The following is an 18,255-nucleotide window of genomic DNA, read 5'->3' as shown; positions in this document are numbered from 1 at the left end:
AAATAAATAAAACAGATTAAAGATTAAAAAAAAAAAAAAAAAAAAGATGACACTTGAATCCCACAGTGGATAGCATGGGTTTGATTTTTCTTCTGCCAAAGGAAACTGAAGTCTAGCCCTGGTTGTGACAGGTATTTATCTGTCTCTCTACCTCTCTCTCTTCTCTCTGCTGCTCAAGTTTCACAAGAGTGGGCGGATCATTTTGAGAGATTCCAATCTTTTTTTTTTTTATAGATTTATTTATTTGAAAGTCAAAATTAGAGAGAGGGGGAGATACACACACATACAGAGAGCTCTCCCATTTGTTGGTTCACTCTCCAAATGGCTGCAATGGCCAGGTCTGGGCCAGGCCCAACCCAAGAGCTAGGAGCTTCATTCAGGTAGCCCACTTGGGTACAGGGACCCAAGCACTTGGACCATTTTCTACTGCTTTCCCAGATGCATTAACAGGAAGCTGGATTGGAAGTGGAGCAGTTGGGTCTCGAGCCAGTGCCCATAAGGGATGGCAGTACTGCAGAAAGGCTTAACCTGCCAGACAACAGTGCCAGCTCCAAGAGATTCCAATCTTACCAAACACAATAATAATTTAAAAACTATTATATTATTATTATGCGGCCATCTGGGGAGTGAACCAGCAGATGGAAGACTTTTCTTTTTCTCTCTGCCTATGTCTCTCTGTAACTCTACCTTTCAAATAAATAAATAAATCTTTAAAAAAAAAAAGTACTAGTAGTTCAGCTCATTAAAGTTTAAATACTTACTGGTCACCTGCCATTAGATTGGAAACAAAAGGCTGAAAATTATAATCTCTGCACTTCAGAAGCAAAAAGTTTAACAAGTATAATAGACATTTGTCATATTATATACTATTATATATACAAAATACTAGACCACTCTGTGTGGAGAAAATGAAGACAGTTCTGGGAAAGTTTAAGAAAAAAGTCTGGGGCCATTATTGTGGCACATCAGGTTAAGCCATTGTCTGCAGTGCCAGTATCTGACATGGATGCCAGTTCGAGTCCAGGCCACTCCACTTCCAATCCAGCTCCAGCTAATGCAACATCAGGAGAAGTTAGCCCAAGTGCTTAGGCTCCTGGATCCACATGGAAGGGACCCACATGGGAGACCCAAAGGAAGCTCTCGGCTCCTGGCTTCAGCCTGGCCCAGCCCCAGCCATTTGGGGAGTGAACCAGCAGATGGAAGTTATCTTTGTCTCTCCTTCTCTCTCTATAACTCGGCCTTATAAATAATTAAAAAGAATTTTAGGGGCCAGCACTGTTGCATAGCAGGCTAAGTCTCTGCCTGAGGCATCAAAACCCCATATGGGCACTGCTCCACTTCCAATCCGGCTCCCTGCTAATGCACCTAGGAAAGCAGGGAAAATGGCCCAAGTCCTTGGGCCTCTATACCAATGTGGGAGACCGCAAGGAAGCTCCCAGCTCCTGGCTTTGGCCTAGCCCAGCCTGGCCATTGCAGCAATTTGGGGAGTGAACCAGCAGATGGAAGATTCCTCTCTCTCTGCCTTTCAAATAAATAAATAAATCTTAAAAAATAATTTTAAATAAAAATCTTTCCAAAAAGACTAGCATTAAATGGATTTACTAGTGTATTTTACCTAATGACTGAAGAACAGCAATTCTCAAAATGTTCCCAAAAATTGATGAGGAACACCTTCCAGCTCACTAAGCCTTAACCATGATACCAGAGATAAAGACAATACAAGAGGTGCTGGCAACCTGGCACAGTGGGTTAAAGTTGCTATCTGCAGCATCCCATATGGGCACAAGTTGTGTAACAGTTGCTCCATTTCTGATTCAACTCCCTGCTACATGCCTGAAAAAGCAGCAGCAGATGGTCAAAGTCCTTGCTACTCAAGTGGGAGACCCAGATAGAGTTCCAGGGTACTGGCTTCAGCCTGGCTCAGCCCTTGTCACTGCAGTCATTTGAGGAATGAACCAGAAGATGGAAGATATGCCCCTCTCTCCCTCTCTGTAATTCTGCCTTTCAAAAAAATAAATAAATCTTTTTTAAAAAGCAGTATAAGAAAACCATGGGTCAATATTCCTTATAAACACAGAGGAAACTACCCTGAACAAAATATCAGCAGAATAAACAGATTACACTTCATGATCAAGTGGGATAAATGTCAGGGCAATTCAATACAGGAAACCCGACATAATACACATTATCGAGTAAAGGGAAAAAAATCCACCTGATATCATTTCAATTCACCCAGAAAAAGTATCTGATCAAATCCAACATTTTTTCATAATAAAAAAATACATAACAAAAAATAACTTCCTCAACCTCATAAAAAAAAACCCAAAGTACTTCGTACATGACAAAAAATGTAATTGTTCTCTTCCTAATATCAGGAACGAGACAAAGAGACAAACTTTATGTCCAATCTCACCATCCATTCAATACTTTACTGGATGGAAGCTCTAGTAATGGTTATATAATATGCCAATGTATAAATATTTCATAATTTATTTAACCAAAGGCCTGCTAAAAAATTAAACTGTCCATATTAGTAGTATTACCTCAAATGAGTAACTACAAAAATTTCAGTCTACATTTCTAATTAAGACAGTTTGTTAGCAATGAATTTATTCAGATTTCTAACATTTGGTAATATCTCTAGAAATATCAACAAGCTACCTTCTAGAAAATGTTTTCAATCAGTAATGTACAAAAGACTGAATCTTCCACATCAGCATTATTTTTAATTTTTAAAATGTTTACCAACTCAAAGTAAAAAATTGTTAAATTGTAGATTATAACTAATGAAACTACATAATTTATACTTACACTCTACCACTAGTTTCCATTTTGTTAAATGTCCCTTTATAATTTATTTCTAAGATTATAAAACACGAAAATTGGGGAGGGAAAAAACTCTTATAATTCAACTTCCCAAGCAAAGCAGAGATACCTAAGGTAACATTCCTGAAGAAAAGCAATTTAAAATCTGCTTGAATGCTCAGGGAAAAATGAAGCTCATTACTTCGTAAGACAATATTAAATGTAGAGGCAGGTATGTGATTAAGACACCAATTAAGATGCCCATGTTCCATATCAAGTGCCAGGATTTGATCCCTGCCTCTAGCTCAGGACTACAGTTTCCTGCTAATGTAGACTCTGGGAAGCAGCACTGATTGTTCAAGTATTTGGGTTCCTCCCACCTACAATACTGATCTGGATTGAGTTCCTGGTGCCTGTCCTCAGTTCAGTCCCAGTCATCACAGGTGTGCGGAATGAATCAAAGGATGGGAGCTCTCTGTATCTCCCCAAAATTTTTTAAACTTTTTTTCAGAAATTACATTACATATATTATATATTAATATATATTATAGAATATATTGGTATTAATTAATATATTAATTAATATATAATAATATATAATATAATAATAGGCTAATCCTCCACCTAGCGGCACCGGCACACCAGGTTCTAGTCCCAGCTGGGGCGCTGGATTCTGTCCCGGTTGCCCCTCTTCTAGGCCAGCTCTCTGCTGTGGCCCGAGAGTGCAGTGGAGGATGGCCCAAGTGCTTGGGCCCTACACCCCATGGGAGAGCAGGAGGAGCACCTGGCTCCTGGCTTCGGATCAGCACGGTGTGCCGGCCACAGCGCGCAGGCCACGGCGGCCATTGGAGGGTGAACCAACGGCAAAAGGAATACCTTTCTCTCTGTCTCTCTCTCTCACTGTCCACTCTGCCGGTCAAAAAAACAAAAGAAAAAGAAAAATTATATATTACATGAGTTCTAACCAAAAACTTATTAAACTCAACTGAGCAAAATTTGCAAATATTCACATGTCAGCATTGTGGTACAGCAGGTTAAGCCAAGGCCTACAGCGCCAGCACCGCATATAGGTGCTGGTTCAAGCTCCAACTGTTCCAGTTCCAATCCAGTGCTCTGCTAACGCACATGTTAAAGCAGCAGAAAATGGTTCAAGTCCGTGGGCCCCTGCCACCCACATGGGAGACTCTGAAGAAGCTCCTGGCTCCTGACCTCAACCTGACCCCAGCCCATTGCAGCCATTTGGGAAGATGGAAGATTCTCTCTCTCTCTCCCCCTCTTTCTCCCCCCACCCCCCGTCACTCTTTCAAATAAATAAATAAATCTTTTAAAATTAAAACAAAAAGTTTCAAGGGTAGCCGTATGGTACTTTTTTTTTTTTTTTTTGGACAGGCAGAGTTAGACAACGAGAGAGAGAGACAGAGAGAAAGGTCTTCCTTTTCTGTTGGTTCACCCCCCAATGGCCGCTGTGGTCAGCACGTTGTGGCCGGCGCACCGCGCTGATCCAAAGCCAGGAGCCAGGTGCTTCTCCTGGTCTCCCCATGTGGGTGCAGGGCCCAAGCACTTGGGCCATCCTCCACTGCCTTCCCGGGCCACAGCAGAGAGCTGGACTGGAAGAGGAGCAACCGGGACAGAATCCAGTGCCCCAACCGGGAATAGAACCCGCCGGTGTGCCAGCGCCACAGGCGGAGGATTAGCCTGTTGAGCCGCGGCGCCAGCCAGTATGGCTCTTGGTTAAAGCTTTCTTTGGGGGCCAGCACTGTGGCATAGCAGGTAAAGACATTGCCTGGAGTGCCAGCATCAGATACAGGCACCGGTTCCAGTCCCGGCAGCTCCACTTCCAATCCAGCTCTCTGCTATGGTCTGGGAAAGCAGAAGATGGCCCAAATCCTTGGGCTCCTGCTCCCACGTGGGAGACCCAGAAGAAGCTCCTGGCTCCTGGTTTCGGATCGACGCAGCTCTGGCCATTGTTGCCATCTGGGGAGTGAACCAACACATGCATGACCTCTCTCTGTCTCTACCTCTCTCTGTAGCACTATCCTTCAAATAAATAAAATAAATCTTTTTTTTTAAAAAAAGCACCTGGATCCAATTCCTGTCTCTGCTCCCAATTCCAGCTTCCTGCTAATGCACATCATGGGGGGACAGCAGGTGACAGCTCAAAAACTTCAGTCTGGTTAGCAGGTTAAGCCCCTTCTTGGACACCACATCCCATATTGCAGTGCCAGTCCCAGCTATTCTATTTCCAATCCAACTTCCTGCCAATTCATCTTGAAGGCAGCAGATGATGGCTCAAGTGCTTTGGTTCCAACTACGTGGGAGACCCAGGTGGAATTCCTGGCTTCCAGCTGGTCCAGCCCCAGCTGTTGCAGGCATTTTGGGAGTGAAGCAGCAGCAGAATATCTCTCTCTTCAATATCTTTCCCTCTTTCTGTGTCACTCTGCCTTTCAAACAAATAAATAAACATTTTTAAAATTTTTACTTATTTATTTGAAAGGCAGAGTGACAGCAGAGGGAGAGGCAGAAAGTGAGAGAGATCTTATTGATTCACTCCCCAAATGGCAACAACAACCAGGGCTGGGCCAGGCCAACCCAGGAGCCGAAAACTCCATCCGGGTCTCCCATGTGATGCAGGGGCCCAAGCACTTGGGCCATCTTCTAGCTGCTTTCCCAGGCCCATTAGCAGGGAGCTAGATTGAAAGTGAAGTAGCAGGCACCCATGTGGGATGCCATGCAGGCAGCAGCTTAATCCAATGCACCATGGCATCAGCCATTTTTTTTTTCTTGAAGGAAAAAGCAACAACAAAGAACTGCAGTCCCTGACACTCAGAGAGACCTAGATTGAGTTTTCAACTCTCAGCTTCAGCCTAACCCAGGCCTAGCTGTGAGGGCATTTGAGGAATAAACCAGCAGATGAAGAGATGTCTCCCTATTTCTCTTCCCCTCATATAAATAAATGGATTTTTAAAAAAATAATAACCTTCCATGTGAAAAAATTTTGCCTAATTAAAAAAAGTTACCCAAAATCCCACTTTTTCATAATTCTTTAGCTTCTGCTTTTCATCTAAACAGCTTTTGGAACGGGTGACTTCTCTGGGAAACCTTTGGCTGTGCAAAACCTTAAAACAACCTCAATCTGTAAAAGCACTGCTCACAAATTGGCTTCTAGGAGCCCAAAATTAACTTTTTATAGATACAATGTTACAAATGGGGGTCAGAGTTCCAGGGCAGTTGCTATGAGTACCCTTAGCCCAATAATTGAACAGAAAAATCTCAAATCTAATTATAGAAATAATGTGAAAAACAGCATTCTACATCTCAGCACGAGGTCTATCTGTATCTGTAACAAAACTACAGACCTCTGATGCTAGGAAAACTAGGTATCACAATGCAAAAAATGATGCTAGACATTTGGACCATATACAAAATTAACTCAAACTTAGTCAAAACACTAAATGTAAGAACTAAAACCATAGAACTCTTAAAGAAAAAAATAAGGGAAAAAGCTCAAGATACTGCACTTGGCAACTGTTTATTGGCTATGACACCAAAAGCATAAGGAATAAAAGAAAAAAATTAATTATACTACATCAAAGTTAAAAACATTTGTTTATCAAAGGGCACTATCAACAGTGAAACAGGCAACTCATGGAATGAAAGAAAGGATCTGCAAATCACATATATCAAAAGGAGCTTGGCCGAGCTCCCTGCTGTGGCCCGGGAGTGCAGAGGAGGATGGCCCAGGTCCTTGGGCCCTGCACCCACATGGGAGACCAGGGGAAGCACCTGGCTCCTGGCTTCAGATCAGTGCAGTGCGCTGGCCGCAGCGGCCATTGGGGGGTTGAACTAAAGGAAAAGGAAGACCTTTCTCTGTCTCTCTCTCTCACTGGCCACTCTGCCTGTCCAAAAAAAAAAAAAAGGCGCTTGGCCGGCGCCGTGGCTCACTTGGCTAATCCTCCACCTGCAGCGCCGGCACCCTGGGTTCTAGTCTCGGTTGCTCCTCTTCCAGTCCAGCTCTCTGCTGTGGCCCAGGAGGGCAGCAGAGGATGGCCCAAGTGCTTGGGTCCCTGCACCCACATGGGAGACCGGGAGGAAGCACCTGGCTCCTGGCTTCGGATCGGCGCAGCGCCGGCCGCAGCGGCCATTAGGGGAGTGAACCAACAGAAGGAAGACCTTTCTCTCTGTCTCTCTCAATGTCTATAACTCTACCTGTTAAATAAAAAAATTTAAAAAAAAAAGGAGCTGATATCCAGAATATATAAAGAACTCCTTCAATCAGGAGTAGGTACTTGCCAAAGTAGTAAAGATGCCACTCGGGACACCCAATTCTTTATCAGGATGCCTGAGTTAAGAGTCGCAACTCTGCTTCCAACTCTGATTCCAGCTTCCAGCTAATGTGCACCGTGGGAGATGATGGCTCAAGTACTTAGGTCTCTAACCTCATGGAGATCAGACAAGTTTCTGACTCCTGACATCCATCTGGCCCAGTCCTGGCTATTTATGGGCATTTAAGGAGTGAATCAGTGGATAGGATCTGATCTCTCTTTTTTCCAACTTTTCAAATAAATTAATAAATATTTTTTAAAGTATAAAAATTACCATATAACGCAGCCATTCTAGGTATATACCAGAAGAAACAAAAGCAGAGATTTGAACAATACATTCATATTCATAGCAGTATTATTCACTATAGCCAAAGTGGGGGGGGGGGGGGCACCGTGGCTCACTTGGTTAATCCTCCGCCTGCAGCACCGGCATCCCATATGGGCGCCGGGTTCTAGTCCCGGTTGCTCCTCTTCCAGTCCAGCTCTCTGTTGTGGCCCGGGAGGGCAGTGGAAGATGGCTCAAGTGCTTGGGCCTCTGCACCCACATGGGAGACCAGGAAGAAGCACCTGGCTCCTGGCTTCGGATTGGCGCAGCAGCCATTTGGGGAGTAAAACTCTCAATGTCTGTAACTCTACCTGTCAAATAAATTTAAAAAAAAAAAAAAAAAAAAAGGAAAAGGAAAAGGAAAAAAAAAAGGTAGGAGAGGCCAGCATTGTGGTACAGCAGGTTACACCATCACCTGTCCCAGAAGAGCACTGGTTCAAGTCACTAGATGTTCCATTTATGATCCAGCTCCCTATCAATATGCCTGGGAAAGCAGTGGAAGACAGCCACAGTGCTTGAACCCAGTGACCCACGGGAGACCTGGCTTCAGCCTGCTCCACTCCTGGCCACTGAGAACATCTGGGGAATGAACTAACAAACAGAAGATCAACAGATCTCTCTCTCTCTCTCGATAACTCTGCCTTTCAGATAAATAAATCTTAAAAGAAAGGAAAACCAGTGTCCACAAACAGATGACTGGATAAACAAAATGCAGCACATACATACAATTAAACAGTACTCAGTCACGTAAAAGAAGGAAATCCTGACACATGCTACAACATGAATGAACACTGAGAACTATTGGAACCGTGTTCAGTTTGAGAAGATGAAAAAGTTCCAGACATGGATGATAGTAACAGTTACACAACAAGGCAACTGTACTTAATATCACTGCATATTTCAAATGATAAATTGTTTTATATACATAGTTTACAAATTTCTTAACACCTATAGATCTTCATCTAATACTTTGGCCCTAGCCTAAAAGTAGTATCAGCAAAGTTTTCCAGTAGTGCCAGAACTTTAAACTATTGTGAATCAGAGGCAGAATAAGAGAACAGAAGAAAAGGACAGGCAAAGGGAACAAGTAAAATTTGGCCTCTTATCTCATCTTTTAAACATTTTCTTTTAAAAAAAATGACAAAATAACCTATCAACAAAATATGTCAAATTATCAGGCACATAAATTACTGAAATACTACATCTCAATTCTGAATTTAAAAATTCAAAATACACCTGGTTTATTTGGTAATGCATTATCAGGAAATAGAATGGAAGAATGAGCAGGGTTGGAGAAAGAGATGGGGGGGGGGGGGAATGACAAAAATTGTACCAGAGGACCTGACCCTTAAGTGGGAATCATAGCATAAAGAAGAAAAGGCAATCTAGGTCCAGCTGGGGAATCAGTCTTTCTCCACTATGAATCTAGCCAGGTGGACCATTTCCTTTAGTCTGCCCTAACGAAAAGAGATTTTGAGAACAAAGTAGTCATGGACTTAAAAACTAGAGCCCCAGAAAACAAACTTGCTATGACCAGCTGGAGTTTTGCCTAGAGATCCATTCTTATCTTGATTGGGTTCTATCTAGACAATAGAAAACTCAGAAGAATGCTGATTCTAGTCTAACAACAACAACAACAAAAAACTGGATAAACCACAAAATTAAACCTTTATTGAACCCATCAAACAGTAGAAGATACAAGGCAACCCAGTAACCTCAAGTACAAGACAAGACAAGCTCTTTCTAGGATTCAAAGGAGGCAAACACTGGCTAACCTATGATAGAGCAAGGATGCCATTAAAGCAGCTGAAAAGAATTCATCTAAAATTGTTAATAAATTGCTCAAGGTAAAATGTGAGCATGGAGCATCCTTGGAAGCCACAGATATGAGGGAAATTCAAGTCCATCTTCAAGGTCTTCACTGAACCTCCACCAGGTTCTTGCTCTCAGTGGGACTGGAGACAGCACTTCCTCTATGGTGCCCAGTGGCTGGAGAAAGGGAGTAGCCTCTGCTATGGGAAAAGTACAAAGCCTCAAACATATCCCCATTCCCAAAGGATATAATAAGCCTTTAAGGCACTACAGAAGGGGCAAGTCTAGTCACACCCACAGTATTAAGTGGTAAGTGAAGACATTATGGATGAAAGCAAAGTCCATCTACCACTATGGAAAGAGGCAGGAAGGAGTCTTGAGCCTAGAATCTTATACCAGCGCCACCAGGAATCTACCACTGAGGCAGGCTTAGGAAAACTTTTCCAAATAGGACTTGCAAAGATGCAAGGAACAGCCAGGCCTAGAGGGGCAAGATCACTGAAAAAGCCCTACCACTGATGCCCAAAAACCACAGGGCCTGTCCAAGTTTGAAACTGGATCCGGACAACACAGTTGTTTCAGACTCCACCACCAACCTAACAAGCACCAATTAACCCAATAGTAGTCTATCTCTGGGAAAGGGTCAAGAACACCCACAAATTCCCCCTCTGAAACACATGAAAATCCAAAACCTGAGAGCTAATCATAAAAATTAAGAAACACCTTCCTACTCCCCAATTCATAAGTACAAAGTCAACATAAGTTAAGTCAACAAAGTCAGCGTAAATACAAAGTCAACACAAACCAAATTTTAAGCCTATGGTATACTAAAGGTACCCTTTGCCATAAGAAAATGTAAAACTCAGCTCAACTCATGACTAGGCTGACTCAATTCCGTATACTAAAAGTCCTGTGGAATATAATTTTCCAGGTATAAGAATAGTTATTTAGTCTTTACTGCCCTATTCAAAATATCCAGCATTCAGTAAAATGTTGTATGACATACCACAAAGGAAGAAAATCCAACCTGCTGTTAAGAGACAGAGTATTCAGGGGCCAACACTGTGGCTTAGTAGGTTAAGTTGCTGCCTGTGAAGCTGGAATCCTGATGGGCACCAGTTCGAGTTCCAGCTGCTCCACATACAACCCAACTCCCTTGATGATGTGCCTGGGAAAGCAGCAAAAGATGGCCTAAGTGCTTCGGCCCCTGCCACCCAATGTGGGAGACCTGGATGGAGTTTCTGGCTTTGGCCTGGCCCACCCCTGGCTGTTGAGGCAGCCAGACAGAGATCTTTTTCTGTTTCTCCCTCTCTGTAGCTCTGCCTTTCAAATAAATAAAATAAATATTAAAAGGAAAAAAAAATTAGGGGCCAGCGCTGTGGCGGAGCAGGTTAAAGCTGTGGCCTGGAGCGCTGGCATCCCATATGGGCACCAGTTCTAGTCCCAGCTACTCCTCTTCCAATCCAACTCTGTGCTATGGCCTGGGATAGCAGTGGAAGATGGTCCAAGTCCTTGGGCCCCTGCACCCATGTGAGAGACCCGGCGGAAGCTCCTGGCTCCTGGCTTCGGATAGGCACAGCTCTGGCCGTTGCAGCCATCTGGGGAGTGAACCAGCAGATGGAAGAACTCTCTCTGTCTCTACCTCTCTCTGTAACTCTGTCTTCCAAATAAATAAAATAAACCTTAAAAAAAAAAAAAGGAAAAAAAATAAGAGTATTCAACAAAATAAGAGTATTCAATAGAACCAGAAATCAATGAAGTTAAAAACAGGGAGAAAAGGGCCGGCGCCGCGGCTCACTAGGCTAATCCTCCGCCTAGCAGCGCCGGCACACCGGGTTCTAGTCCCGGTTGGGGCGCCGGATTCTGTCCCGGTTGCCCCTCTTCCAGGCCAGCTCTCTGCTGTGGCCAGGGAGTGCAGTGGAGGATGGCCCAGGTGCTTGGGCCCTGCACCCCATGGGAGACCAGGAAAAGCACCTGGCTCCTGGCTCCTGGCTCCTGCCATCGGCCGCGGCAGCCATTGGAGGGTGAACCAACGGCAAAGGAAGACCTTTCTCTGTCTCAAAAAAAAAAAAAAAACAGGGAAAAAATAAAACCAAAAGTTGAATTTTTCAAAAAGATCAGCAAATTGATAAATTTTCAACAGGACTAAGAGGGAAATGGAAAACATAAATTGCCAATATTGGGAATGGAAATCTAAACAGCACTACAGATCCTGGACATCACTACAGAGGCTTTAAAAGAAAAATCATGAAATATTACAAACAACTTTATTCCCATGCATTCAACAAAAAATTTAGATGAAATGGTCAAATTCCTTAAAAAGTATAAACCACCAAAGCTCACAGCATCTGATTAGCTCTATATCTATTTGTATTTTTAAAATAATTTTTAAAAATTTATTTGAGAGGCAGACAGAGAAAGCACCCATCTGATAGATGGTTACTCCAAATGATCAACAATGGCTGAGACTTAGGAACTCAATCCAGGCCTCCCATGTGAATGGCAGGAACCCAATCACCTGGAGCCTGTATCATGGCATTGTGGTTTACCTGCTGTTTGTAATGCCAGCATCCCATATCGAGTGTCAGTTCAAGTCTTAGCTATTCTGCTTCCAATACAGTTCCCAGTAAATGTACCTGGGAAGGCAACAAAATATGGCCCAAATATTTGGGTCCCTGACACCCATATCAAATACCAGGATGGATTTCCTGGCTCCTGCCTTCAGCCTGGCCCAACCCTGGCTGTTGTGGCCATTTGGGAAGTAAGACATTACATTTGGGAAGTTGAGATTCCTGTTTCTCCCTCTCTTCTGTGACTCTGCCTTTTAAATAAATCAATCTTTCTAAAAACAACAACAAAGAACCCAACCGCTTGAACTATCACCTGACATTTCCCTGGGTCCACACAAGGAGCAATCAAGAGCCCAAGCCAGTAACTTGACCCAGGCACTCTGATGTAAGACAGGGGCATCCTAACCAGCGTGTTAACCACTAGGCCAAAAGTTCTCCCTATTTTTAAAATGGAAACTGTAGTAAAAAACCTCCACACCCAAATGGCTTTACTGGAGAATCCTACTAAATATCTAAAAATAAATAACAAATCTGCATAAACTCTTCCAGAGGTGGGAGCACTCCTAAGCTCATTTCCTGATTACCTGTGATTATGTCTACCTTAGCTCTTATCATAATCAAAGACTGTTTCTGTATCTTTAATTGCATTAGATTTTGAGAATCCTGAAGACAGAGATCTATTACTCCAGTAACCTGGCACACAGGTAACTCAGTCTTTTTTTTTTTTTTTTTTTTTTTTGACAGGTAGAGTTACAGATAGTGAGAGAGAGAGAGACAGAGAGAAAGGTCTTCCTTCCATTGGGTCATTCCCCAAATGGCCACTACGGCCGGAGCTGTACCGATCCGAAAACCAGGAGCCAGGTGCTTCCTCCTGGTCTCCCATGCAGGTGCAGGGTCCCAAGTACTTGGGCCATCCTCCACTGCCCTCCCAGGCCACAGCAGAGAGCTGGACTGGAAGAGGAGCAACCAGGACTAGAACCCGGCACCCATATGGGATGCCGGTGCCACAGGCGGAGGATTAACCAAGTGAGCCAAGGCGCCGGCCCCATCTCAGTCTTTTTTGAACTGAACCACACTTTTCTCACTCCTCTCAAAAAGACCAGGTAATGAAGAAAAAACTTTGTCAATGAATCAAATAATCCTCCCTGTAATAAATAACTCTTACTCAAAAAAGGGACTATAAAATAAAATTTTAAATGTTCCTTCCTTGTCACAAAATTCCTGATATCAAGCAATCTTTGAGGAAAACAGTAACAGTTGTAAATTGTCTTGCCTTAGGATCAAGTAATGAAACAAGCATAAAGTCAGTTAATATTTTACTAAAGAGGTCTGCACTGCACAAATTGCTACCCAAACAACGTGAGGGAACAATAGCACATTGTCTATGAAGGAATCTTAAAATAAATTACCTAAGATACTTTTTTTTTTTATTAAGATTTATTGGGGCCAGCACTTCGGCATAGTAGGCTAAGCCTCCACCTGAGGCACCAGCATCCCTATGGGCCCTGGTTCAAGTCCCGGCTACTCCTCTTCTCATCTAACTCTCTGCTTACAGCCTGGGAAAGCAGTGAAAGATTGCCCAAGTGTTGGGCTCCTGCACCCACGTGGGAGACCTAAAAGAAGCTCCTGGCTCCTGGCTCCTGGCTTTGGATCAGCCCAGCTCTGCCCACTGCAGCCATCTGGAGAGTGAACCAGCAGATAGAAGACCTTTCTGTCTCTCACCTTTCAAAGAAATAAACAAAAATTTTTTTTTTTTTTTTTTTTTTTTTTTTTTGACAGCAGAGAGGACAGTGAGAGAGAGAGACAGAGAGAAAGGTCTTCCTTTGCCATTGGTTCACCCTCAAATGGCTGCTGCGGCCAGCGCACCGCGCTGATCCGAACGAAGGCAGGAGCCAGGTGCTTCTGGTCTACCACGGGGTACAGGACCCAAGACTTGGGCCATCCTCCACTGCACTCCCGGGCCACAGTAGAGAGCTGGCCTGGAAGAGGGGCAACCGGGACAGAATCCGGTGCCCCGACCGGGACTAGAACCTGGTGTGCCGGCGCCGCAAGGCGGAGGATTAGCCTATTGAGCCGTGGCGCCGGCCCAAGAAATAAACAAAATCTTTAAAACAAGAAAATGTATTTAGTTATCTGAAAGGCAGAGGTATACAGAGAGAGGCAGAGACAGAAAAAGATCTTCCATCCTCTGGTTCACACCCCAAACGTTTGCAATGACCAGGGCAGAGATGAGCTGGTCCAGGCAGAAGCCAGAAGCACTATCCTGGTCTCCCACATGGGTAGCAGGAGGCCCAAGCACTCAAGCCATCTTCCACTGCCTTCTCAGGTGCATTAGCAGGGAGCTGGATCAAAAGTGGAGCAGCTGGGACTCAAACTGGTGCTCATAGGGGATACCAGCATCACAGGCAGTGGTTTAACCCACTAAACCACAACATCAATACACTCTAATAAATACAACTGCTAGGGCAGTCACTCAACTCAGCAATTAAGACAACTGTTAAGATGCCTGTGTCCCTTATTAGAATGCCAGGGTATAATACCTGGCTTCACTCTTGATATCTGTCTTTCACTAATACAGACCCCCGGAAGCAGCAGTGATGGCTCATGTGACTGCCACCCAACTTGGGATACCTGAAATAAGATCCTGACTCTTGGTCCTTCCTTGGACTGTTAATCAGCATTTGCAGAGTAAGCCAGCAGATGTGAGATCTCTGTGTGTTTCAATCTCTCTCAAATAAAGAGATTAAAAAAAAAAGAAGCTTACTGAATGAATGCCAGTAGTATTCTGATATACCACATATTAGAAGGGAAACAAGAGTAGATAATAAATACAAGTCTAAAGGAAATTATAAAAGACACAAATCAAGGGGCGTGCATTTGGCACAGTGATTAAATGCCACTTAAGAAGCCCACACCTCCCACACGCAGTGCCTGCATTTGACTCCCAGCACCAATTCCAATTCCAGCTTCCTGCTAATGTACACCTTGGGAGGCAGCAAAGAATGGCTCAAGTCGTTGGGTCACTGTAACTCATGTAGGAAACTTGCATTGAGTTCTGGGCTCATGGCTTCAATCTGGTCCAATCCCAGTTATTGTAGGCATTTGGAGTGAAACAGATGGAAGATTGATCTCTCTCTCTGCCTTTCAAATAAAATTCTGAGGCTGGCACTGTGGCACAGCAGGTAAAGCTGCCTACAGCACTGCCAGCATCCCATATGGGCACCGGTTAGAGTCCTGGCTGCTCCACTTCCAATCCAGCTCTCTGCTATGGCCTGGGAAAGCAATAGAAGATGGCTCAAGTTTTTGGGCCCCTTTACCTGTGTGGGAGACCCAGAAGAAGCTCCTGGCTCCTAGCTTCGGATTCGGATTGGGGCAGTTCCAGCCACTGCGGCTACTGGGGAGTGAGTCATCAGATGGAAGACCTCTCTCTCTTTCTCTCTCTGCCTCTGCCTCTCTTTAACTCTTTCAAAAAAATAACTAAATCTTAAAAAAGAAATAAAAATATAAAAAATACAAATCAAACTTTAAAAGCAACAAAGTCAAGGTCTGACATATAATTTAGGCAGATTATGAATTAGTTATCTACATAAATAATAATGCATACATGCAAGGTTCTGGATTAGGCACCTGAGGAAAGACCTCCAGATTAGGTGGAAGGAACTCAGGTTCCTGTCCTGAATGGATTACTAGTTAGTCATGACACTGATTATGCCATACCATCGTTCTTGTACTCCATTACTCAATAACAGAAGTTATTAGACATCTATACTTTCAATACATGTAAGTGTTACATTACAAATTAAAATAGAGCTGAAAAAGTGGGAGATGAGTCATTAATCCAGGTTGTCTTCATCCTTTTTTCATACACAACTCATCCTGCGGCACCCAAATTAAGACAAATGTTTATTACATATTCAAAAGTCTTCAGAATAGCACATTAATAAAACACAGATGTCACTAGATTAGATATGCTATGGGGCCAGCACTGTGGCATATTGGTTAAGCTACCCCTTTTAACACTGGCATCCCATGTGGGCACCAATTTTCATGACTTGGCTGCTCCACTTCTGATCCAGCTCCCTGCTAATGGTCTGGGAAAAAGCAGTGGAAGACAGCCCAAGTGAGAGACCCAAAAGAAGCTCCTGCCTCCAAGTGGCAGGAACCTAAGCACTTGAGCCACCATCTGTATACAAGCAGGGAGCTGGATCAGAAGCAGAGAAGCCAAGACTCAATCTGGCACTCTGACAGGGGATGAGGATGTCCCAACGAGGATGTGGTGGCTCAACTGGCTGTACCACAATGCCTGCCTTTTTAAAAAATTTTGAAGATTTACTTATTTACTTGAAAGGCAGAGGTGGGGACCGTGTTGTGGCATACAACATAAAGCCACCCACCTGCAATGCCGGCATCCCATATGGGGATGGGGTTTGAGCTTCCTATCCAGCTCCCTGCTAAAGGCCTGGGAAAAGCAGCAGAACATGGCCTGAATGCTTGGGTCCCTACTACCGACTTGGGAGACCTGAGAAAAGCTCCTGGTTTCAGTCTGGCCCAGCCATGGCTGTGGCAACCATCTGGGGAGTGAACCAGCTCATGGAAGATTCTAACTCTTTTGAATCAATCAATCAATCTTAAAAAAACTTTATAAAAAAAATGGAGCAGGTGCTGCGGTATAGTAGGTTAAGCCTTTGTCTGCGGCACTGGCATCTGATATGGGCACTAGTTCAAGTCCCAGTTATTCCAGTTCTGATCCAGCTCTCTTGATGGCTTGGGAAAGCAGTGGAAGACAGCCCAAGTGCTTGGGCCCCTACACCCATGCGTAAGACCCGAAAGAAGCTCCTGTCTTCGGATCGGCCTAGTTCCAGCCATTGCAGTCATTTGGGGAGTAAACCAGTGGATGAAAGATCTCTCTCTGTGTTTCTCCTTCTCTCTGTAACTCTGCCTCTCAAATCAATAAATCTTTAAACCCCCCCCCCAAAAAAAAAGAAAAGAAAATTTAAATGACATCTTTTTTTTGGGGTGGGGGGGAGGCAGAGTGGACAGTAAGAGAGAGACAGAGAGAAAGGTCTTCCTTTGCCGTTGGGTCACGCCCCAATAGCCGCTGCAGCTGGCGCACCACGCTGATCCAAAGCCAGGAGCCAGGTGCTTCTCCTGGTCTCCCATGGGGTGCAGGGCCCAAGGACCTGGGACATCCTCCACTGCACTCCCTGGCCACAGTATAGAGCTGGCCTGGAAGAAGAACAACCGGGACAGAATCTGGCACCCCGACCGGGACTAGAACCCAGTGTGCCGGTGCCGCAGGTGGAGGATTAGCCTATTGAGCCACGGCGCCAGCCTAAATGCTATCTTAAAAAACAGTATACCAACTAAATTTCTATTAACATTTGCATTAATGAAAGAAAAATCTGAAAAGATACTATCATGACATTTTCAAAAGCAGCAACAACTGGTTCAATATAGCCAATAATTCTAGCCTACTTCAAAGTTAACAACTTCAGGTACTGCAAGAGTCCACTTTTACTCTCTACCACTTCCCTAAGTCATTAAGAGAAGAGATTCCTCTGTCACCTAATAAAAATCAAATGTCAACGAGGACAAAAGGAATAAGTAGAGGAGAATTACAAAATTATTTTAAGCTCATTCATAACAAAGTATGTATAAGGAAAAGTGCTCATCTGCATTACTATTGCCTGCTTTTTAAAAAATATACATATTTTCATTGTTTGAAAAATAAAGTATGAAATGAAATTTTCATTTTATTTGAAAGGCAGAGAGAGCTCATCCGTCCACTGTCACTCCCGAAATGCTCACAATAGCCAAGGCTGAGCAAGGCTGAAGATTGGAGCCCAGAATACAATCTGGGTCTCCCAGAAGGGTGGCAGGGACCCAAGCATTTGATCTATCATCTGTTGCCTCCCAAGATGTACATTAGCAAGAAGTTGGATCAAAAGTGAAGGAGTGGGGCTGGCGCCATGGTTCACTTGGTTAATCATCCACCTGAAGCGCCAGCATCCCATGTGGGCGCCAGGTTCCCGGTTGCTCCTCTTCCGGTCCAGCTCTCTGCTTGGCCCAGGAGGGCAGAGGAGGATGGCCCAGGTCCTTGGGCCCTGCACCCACATGGGAGACCAGGAGGAAGCACCTGGCTCCTGGCTTCGGATCAGCGCAGCGCCGTCCATTGCGGCCATCTGTGGAGTGAACCAACGGAAGGAAGACCTTTCTCTCTCTCTCTCTCTCTCTCTCTCTCTCTCACTGTCTATAACCCTACCTGTCAAATTAAAAAAAATAAAATAAAATAAATTTGTTTTAAAAAAAAAGTGAAAGAGCTTAGTGCAGGAGCTCAGACTTGAAACAGGCACTCCAATAGAGGATGCAGACATTCCAAGCAGCATCTTAACCTCTACACTAAATGCCCTCCCCGTTTCTG

The 18,255-nt window shown here is 44.0% G+C and overlaps 1 protein-coding gene across 20 annotated transcripts in view; it reads right to left on the bottom strand.

Moving 5' to 3' along the window:
- Window positions 1-18,255, bottom strand: part of CTDSPL2 (CTD small phosphatase like 2) — a 103,248-nt gene that overhangs the window by 73,473 nt on the left and 11,520 nt on the right. For 3 of the 20 annotated variants that reach the window (XR_016218072.1, XM_051822433.3, XM_070054115.2), the window contains exon 2: window positions 7,530-7,763. The exons of 14 other annotated variants lie outside the window; for them this stretch is intronic. The gene's annotated coding sequence lies outside the window, so the exon portion shown is untranslated. Of the gene's footprint in view, window positions 1-7,529; window positions 7,764-15,151; window positions 15,318-18,255 lie in introns of those variants that run through there. 3 more of the 20 variants (XM_089310240.1, XM_089310242.1, XM_070054118.2) reach the window with 2 other exon arrangements.

Source organism: Oryctolagus cuniculus, chromosome 12 (assembly GCF_051225735.1).
Source record: "Oryctolagus cuniculus isolate XC-2025 breed Fujian yellow rabbit chromosome 12, ASM5122573v1, whole genome shotgun sequence".
NCBI lineage: Eukaryota > Metazoa > Chordata > Mammalia > Lagomorpha > Leporidae > Oryctolagus > Oryctolagus cuniculus.
This window is presented reverse-complemented; position numbering and strand designations above follow the sequence as displayed.